Source organism: Echinops telfairi, unplaced genomic scaffold, assembly GCF_000313985.2.
Source record: "Echinops telfairi isolate 266 unplaced genomic scaffold, ASM31398v2 ScPeMD7_7469;HRSCAF=8507_0, whole genome shotgun sequence".
NCBI lineage: Eukaryota > Metazoa > Chordata > Mammalia > Afrosoricida > Tenrecidae > Echinops > Echinops telfairi.
Window position 1 is genome coordinate 48,672,087 of NW_022111372.1, and position 7,265 is coordinate 48,679,351.

The 7,265-nt window shown below is 44.2% G+C and overlaps 1 protein-coding gene across 1 annotated transcript in view; it reads left to right on the forward strand.

Moving 5' to 3' along the window:
• Positions 1-828: 828 nt before the first annotated feature.
• The window catches only part of LOC101641044 (immunity-related GTPase family M protein-like), an 18,028-nt gene continuing 11,591 nt past the window's right edge, over positions 829-7,265 (forward strand). Inside the window, exon 1 of the mRNA XM_045284747.1 lies at positions 829-1,030. The gene's annotated coding sequence lies outside the window, so the exon portion shown is untranslated. The remainder of the gene's footprint in view (positions 1,031-7,265) is intronic.

Here is a 7,265-nt window from a genome sequence, read left to right on the forward strand (position 1 = left end):
TAGATGAGCTAAGGGCCCTTTGGATTTCTTTTCCAAAGTATTCTCCTTCCATAAACTCTATTTTTCCTCAAACCTTTTCCATGATTCTTGTCTGAATTTAGTCTCTGGCCTGAAAACTTTCTTGTGACTGGGACAAATACAGAGGAGGGATGAGGCTTGAAACACTGAGCCTCTCTCTGCCAGGTAACACTTCAACTCTGCAGAACTCAGCTGCCCAGGAGCAGGCATGGGAAGCGGGGATATATGCCTCTATTCAGGAAAGACTTTGCAGGTAGATATGGTGAAAGACAAGAGGGATAAAGGAGTGAAGAGGTAAAGCACACTCTGAATCAGATCAATCCATGGCGGCGGTGGTGGAGGTGGGACAGACAGCAGTGGAAGCCAGGGCTGCCAGAAGGGTCAGTGCTTCTAAGCAGTAGAGAGCAGAGGGTGCAAACAGGGCCAAGGAGCTGCTAGCCGAGTGGAAAATCACTGATTTTGCTAGGGGAAGTCTGGCACCGCCAATAGGGACTCTGTGAGAGGCTGCTCCCATCTGCATGCTTGGCTTTCAGGAGGTTGGGCAATGACTTTGCACAGGACTCCTTGCCGACATCTCGGGCTGCATGTAGAGGCAGAAAGGCGACTGGTGTCAGTGTCCCAACACCAGGATCTGGTGACCGGCGGTTGAAGAACTAGTGTGATTTACAGGAATAGAAAGTGAAACTTGTATGCACACATGCATTCTTCCTGTCGGGGTGGGGAAGGGGGGGGAGGGCCCAAAAGGGCAGAGAGTGAACTGGAGCCTTTCAGAGCAGGCCGGGGAAGGAATTCAGGAATTCCAGGTCCTCTTCCATCTCTGCTCTTCCTACCAGGACCCCCACGGCTGCACACTTCTCACCTGCCCTTCCTGAACAAGCGGGCCTGGTTTGGAGCTCACAAAGTTGCCAGAGGGTGAATCTCCCCCAGAAGAGGTGATCTCTGTCTGAAGAGGTGACCACCCAGAACGTCCCTGTAACGTGACCACAGTCCTTCCTTTTGCTTCAGGAAGCTGGTAAGTGTGTTCCTAAACCGGGAACTTGTCTACTCACCTTGCTAATGTGACACTGAGCCCACAGCTCTGGGTCTCAGCATGGAGACAGCCCTTACAATGGCTGGGATAGCTTGGGATTTTTTTGCCCAGTCCCAGGCTGGACTGCTCATGGAATAAGGACCTGGGGGTGGAGTTAAGGTCAGAGGTATCCAACCCCATTTTTGCTGTGTGCCTTTGACTCCTAACTACCCAAGGTGACAGAGCTGAGCTGCCCCACAGGGGTTTCCTAGTACTTAAGACTCAAGGCAACGGAATGCCAGGTGCACGCAGCCGCACTTTGGTCAGCAGACCAGTGCTTGTTCTTTCTCAGCCCAAGTGTGCATCTGAATTAGAGGAACCTGTCTTACTGCGCGGCCCTAGATCTTTCCTTTGTAACTGCAATGTGTGAGGGGCGGAGGGGCTTTTCCACCTTCTGCCTAGAACATTTTCTTCCCCGCGCCTTTGCCACTCCTCCTGTGGAAATGGGATCTTGTTTTCCTGGAGTAAGTCAGCACAGTAAGTCTCCCTCACACTTTTCTGAGGTTGAAATTTTCAAGGGCAGAGGACGTCGCCCCAGGGCTCTGGTCCATACTGGTTTCTTAGCTCCTGAATATCTCTGATCCTCAGACCTCACAGCTCCTCGGGGTCCAGGGTTCACTTCTCCAAGCATCCTTTTGGATACAAGATCATTGGGTCTTTCATTAACTGTTGTGTAGAACCCTGCACAGGAATCTACTAATAAGTGCTCTTTTTTATTTTCTTTCTGGAGGACGCAGGTCATAAAGACTCCTTAGTGGGTTATACGTAGCATTTAAAATTAAAATTACTAAAGAATAGAATAGAAAATATCAGAGTGGAGAGAAGGCTTGTACAAGCTTGATGATACCTTATTTTCAGACACGTGCAAGTATGTGAACGAATACATGTGTTAACATGTGCTTGATTTCTATGTGAAATGTGTCCCAGCTTGGAACATTTTGGAGGATGCTGCTCACACAGTCTGAATCTCCTTTCCAAATGTGACTGTCTCTCTCTGCTGTGCCCCTTCCTTAAGGAGGGAGTACCCTGCAAATACAAACACAGATTTAACCCCCTAGCTCAGTGGTTCTCAACCTTCCTAAAGCCGCAACCCTTTAATACAGTTACTCTGGTTATGTTGAGCCCCCAACCATAAAATTATTTTCGTTGCTACTTCATAACTGTAATTTTGCTATTGTTATGAAGCAGACGACCCCTGTGAAAGGGTCATTCAACCACCCAAAGGGGTTGCCACCCACAGGTTGAGAACCACTGTCTTAGCTGTTCAAGGGGGCTGACAGGTGTAGAGGCCCTGGCTTGGACAAGAATGCCCCCCGCCCTGGCCCAACAGACACACACAAGACTAGAAAAGTGAGGCTTTATGAAAACGTATGCACCTATCAGGAAGCAGTTAATCCCCTACCCAGAGGATTGGATGGCAATTGTTTGCTTATGAGGGTACCAGGGTTAAAAAGCAAAGTTAATTATCTGCCACTTCATTAGTTAAGGAGAAACACATTGTGTATTGTGTTTCATTAAAGAAAAAAAGTGTCATATAATTGCTGGGCACTTAGAGGCACAGAGACAGCTTAGAGGAATTGTTTACTGTACATGCCAAGACCTGAATATGTATTAAAATGCTACCAAATATCTTAAACCAAATGAAGGAATTAATGAATGAGGTGGGTTGTGTGCAAATTTAAGTAACAGAGAGAGTGTGTTAGTCCGAGTAGACTAGAGAAACAAATCCATAGAAACTCATATGTGTATAAGAGAAAGTTTTATATAAAGGGTAATCGTACATTAAGAAAGCATCCCAACAAAGCACAGCCCAAGCCCATAAGTCCGATATTAGCTCATTCATCCGATACCAATCTATAAAGTCCTCTTCAGACTCACAAAACACATGCAATAACGCCGAGTGCAGGAAGATCACAGGCCAGTGGGTAGAAAGTCTTTGGATCCAGTGGCGCTGTAAGCATTTCAGGGCTGGCAGGGGTCTCCATGTAGCTTTTCCAGTTCCCAGGGCTGCATCTGGGTTGGATGATGTGGCTTCTCCTCAGGGATGCCTCACAGAGAGAGGCAAGTGTCTCCCACCTCCAAGGAGGGAAAAACAGATTTCCCAGAATTCTCAGGAGAAAGGCATGCCCACACAGAAGCCTCATTTGTTATATCTTGATTGACAGGCCAGCCTCCACTCTTTCACTCCTAATCCTCTCAAATTGACACCAGATTATGTAACTACCAGAGAGCTGCTCCCCATCTACTCTTCTTATTGGCTAGCATGGTCCCTGAGACTCAGTGACAAGAAACTTAAACCTGTTATTGTCACAATGAAAGGAGAATCTTCAATGGAACATGCCTGTCGTTTGCATCAATGTTAGGAAAATATCCTCTGTCTGAAAGGGTTTGTTGAGCCCAGACACTGGCTCCCTGAGCCCAGACAGCTGAGAGGCCTCCCAGGACCCACGTGTCCCTCAGGCATTCACCAAAAACCCAGCTATTTCTTGGGAAAGGACAGATAGAGCTTCTAGAACCCTGGGGGCACCAGGACACAGGAGGGGTTGTCTTAGGGAATTTGAACAGACTGAAAATGCTTTATGATTTACTCTGTCAACCCCTGCCCACCCCATACTCCCCCTCCAATATGTCTCTCATGAATAAACTGCACAACACATACAAATATGGTAAGCACGGGATTTGAACCATAAGTAAGAAGTAAAGATAAGTAGAATTGTACTTAACAACAAGAACTCTGACACTACAGAGCTGTACCCACATGGTCCACATATTACAAAAGTCTTCCCTGCCTGGAAGCAGCCTAGGGCTGCATCTCCTTACATCCAACTCATATTGCTCCTTCAGGTGCTGCCCACCACATGCTATTTATCTGCACCTCACTTCAGTACAGCCCCCACTTTGTTTGTTTGTTTGTTTTTAAATCATTTTATTAGGGGCTCATAGAACTCTTATCACAATCCATACATATATCAATTATGTAAAGCACATTTGTACATTCATTGCCCTCATCATTCTCAAAACATTTCCACTCCACTTAAGCCTCCGGCATTAGGTCCTCATTTTTCCCCTCCCTCCCCACTCCCCTCTCCCTCGTGAGCCCTTGATAATTTATACATTATTATTTTGTCATATCTTGCCCAGTCTGATGTCTCCCTTCACCCACTTTTCTGTTTTCCGTCCCCCAGGGAGGAGGTCACATATAGTTCCTTGTAATCAGTTCCCTCTTTCCAACCCACTCTCCCTCTACCCTCCCAGTATTGCCACTCACATCACTGGTCCTGAAGGGATCATCCGCCCTGGATTCCCTGTGTTTCCAGTTCCTATCTGTACCAGTGTACATTCTCTGGTCTAGCCAGACTTGCAAGGTAGAATTCATATCATGATAGTGGGGGTGGGGCGGAAGCATTTAGGAACTAGAGGAAAGTTGTTTTTTCATCGTTGCTACATCGCACCCTGACTGACAGCCCCCACTTTTTTCAGGCGTGGGCAACTCTCCCGTGGTCTCATGAAGCCATGAGTCTCTCTCAGGATGCCTTCATAGACTTCCTGAGGATGTAGGCTTCAGGGATCTCTAGTCCCCATACAGATGGATCTGTGATAGTGGTGTTTCTGTCTCTTCCCTCACTCTGAACCCTGGGCGTTTCACATCATCGCTAATTCATTGGGGACATCCATATGCTGCGAAATGTAAAGTTCCTACAATAGGCGCTAAGAAGTGAGCCCATTTTGTTGCGATACAACTTAGAATTACAATTCCTTTCCTATCATACAGGGAGGGAGTGGGAGTTCACAGAGAGCAGTGATTGCTATACTCTTCCAAACTAAGGAAGGAACCAGCAAGAGTCACCCTGCAGAGCTGCAGAGTCCATGTGGAGAGAAACACAGAGCCACACTCCTGGGTTCAAATCAAGATCCCTCTTTCAGTAGTTGAATCATTGGGGCCTAGTTTCTTGTCTGAGAGACTGTTTCTTCACTATTTGTCAGAATAGTATCACTTACCTAACAGGGCTTAGGGATGATTAGAGGAGATAACACAGTATAGGCACAAGATTTTATTTTTAGAATTTTTGGGGCATATAATCCACATGTCATTCAATTCAATAGTTCAGTCACATCAAGAAGAGTTGTGCAATCAACGCCACAATCAGTTTTAGAACTTTTTCTGAATTCTTTACTCACCGGAATTAGCCCCCCTTTTCCCCCACCTTCCCTGCTGTACCCCACATAGAAACATCAATCTAGTTCCTGTCTCTATAGATTTACCTATCACATTTCATTTACAGAAAAACAGTTTTAAAAACTAACAAGAAAAGAATAACAAAATAAAACAGACAAAAGCCTCAATCTTCAAGAAAGCAGAAATTATTAAAAACTGGAACAAATTTAAGTGGATTATAAACTGATCAAATGATAGGGTGCTAAATTTTAACCCAACTGCACCTGAAACAATCCACTTGCCAATGCATTCTGCATCTTAGCAAAGCTACTCACATCCCTGGTCCATGTAAAAAGATGTTAAGAGAATGTAGTAAGAAGTTGGAGGAGGAATTAGAGGAAAGTCTTCTTCAGGGTCCCAATTAGCACCAGAGAGCATTTGTGGAGGGAGAGCATTGATTGTGATCCAAGCAAGATGAAATCCTTGACAAACTCAAACTATTCTCCATCTATCATGATGTTGCCTATGGATCCAGTTGTGAGGATGTGGATTTTCTCGACGTTGAGTTGCAATCCGTACTGAAGTCTACAGTCCTTCATCTTCATCAGCAAGTCTTTCAAGCCCTTCTCACTTTCAGCAAGCAAGTTTGTCTCATCTGCATATCAAAGATTATTAACTATTCTTCCTTTGATCTTGACGTTGTATTCTTTTTTTGTTTTAAAATACTTTATTGGGGGGCTCATACAGCTCTTATCACAATCCCTACATCCATCCATTGTGTCAAGCACATTTGTACATATGTTGCCATCGTCATTTTCAAAACATTTTCTTTCTGCTTGAGCCCTTGGTGTCAATTCCTCATTTTCCCTCCCTCCCCCACGCTCCTTCCCTCATGAACTCTTGATAATTTCTAAATGATCATTATCTTTCATGTCTTTTTTTGTTATGGGACAGCTTTCAGGCTTTATTTTATTTTTCTTAAAGCATTTTATTGGGGGCTCATACAGCTCTTATCACAATCCATACATCCATCCATTGTGTCAAGCACATTTGTACATTTGTTACCATCATCATCATTCTCAAAACATTTTCTTTCTACTTGAGCCCTTGGGATCAGCTCCTCATTTTTCCCACCTCCCTCCCCCATCCTCTCTCCCTCATAAAACCTTGATAATTTTAAAATTATTATTAGTGTTTCATGTCTTACACTGACTGATGATGCTGTATTATCCAACTTCCTTGGCTATTTGCTCAGCTTAAAGATTGAATAGGTATTGTGAGAGGATATAACCCTGACACACACCTTACCGGACTTTAAACCATGCAGGATTTCTTTGTTCTGTTTGTTCAACTCTTTCTTGATCCATGCACAAGTTCTTCATGAGCACAATGAAGTGTTCTGGAATTCCCATTCTCTTCAAATTTCTATAGAGTTTGTTTTAATCCACACAGTTGAATGCCTTGGTACAGCCAATGAAACCCAAATAAACATTTTTCTTGTATTCTCTGCCTTGAGCCAAAATCCAACTGACGTCACCAATAATATCTATTGTTCCATGTCCTCTTCTGAATCTGGCCTGAATAGCTCTGGCAGTTTCCAGTAACCATGTTGGATTTTGTTCAGCAAAATTTTACTTCCATGTGATATTAGTGATATTGTTCTGTAGCGTGAGCATTCTGTTGAATCACCTTTCTCTGGAATGGACACAAATATGGATCTTTTCTAGTCATTTGGCCGAGTAGTTCTCTTCTAAATTTCTCAGCATAAATAAATGAGTATGTCCATTGCTTCATCAGTTTGTGGAAACATTTCAATTGGTATTCCATCAATCTCTGAAGCCTTGTTTTTTGGCAAATGCTTTCAGTGGGACCTGAACTTCTTCTTTCAGCACCGTTGTCTCTTGCTCATATGCAACCTCCTGAAATGGTTGGATGCTGAATCGTCTTTTTGATGCAGTCACTCTGCATTCTTTCCATCTTCTTTGGATGCTTCCTGCATCATTCAACATTTTGTCCAGAGAA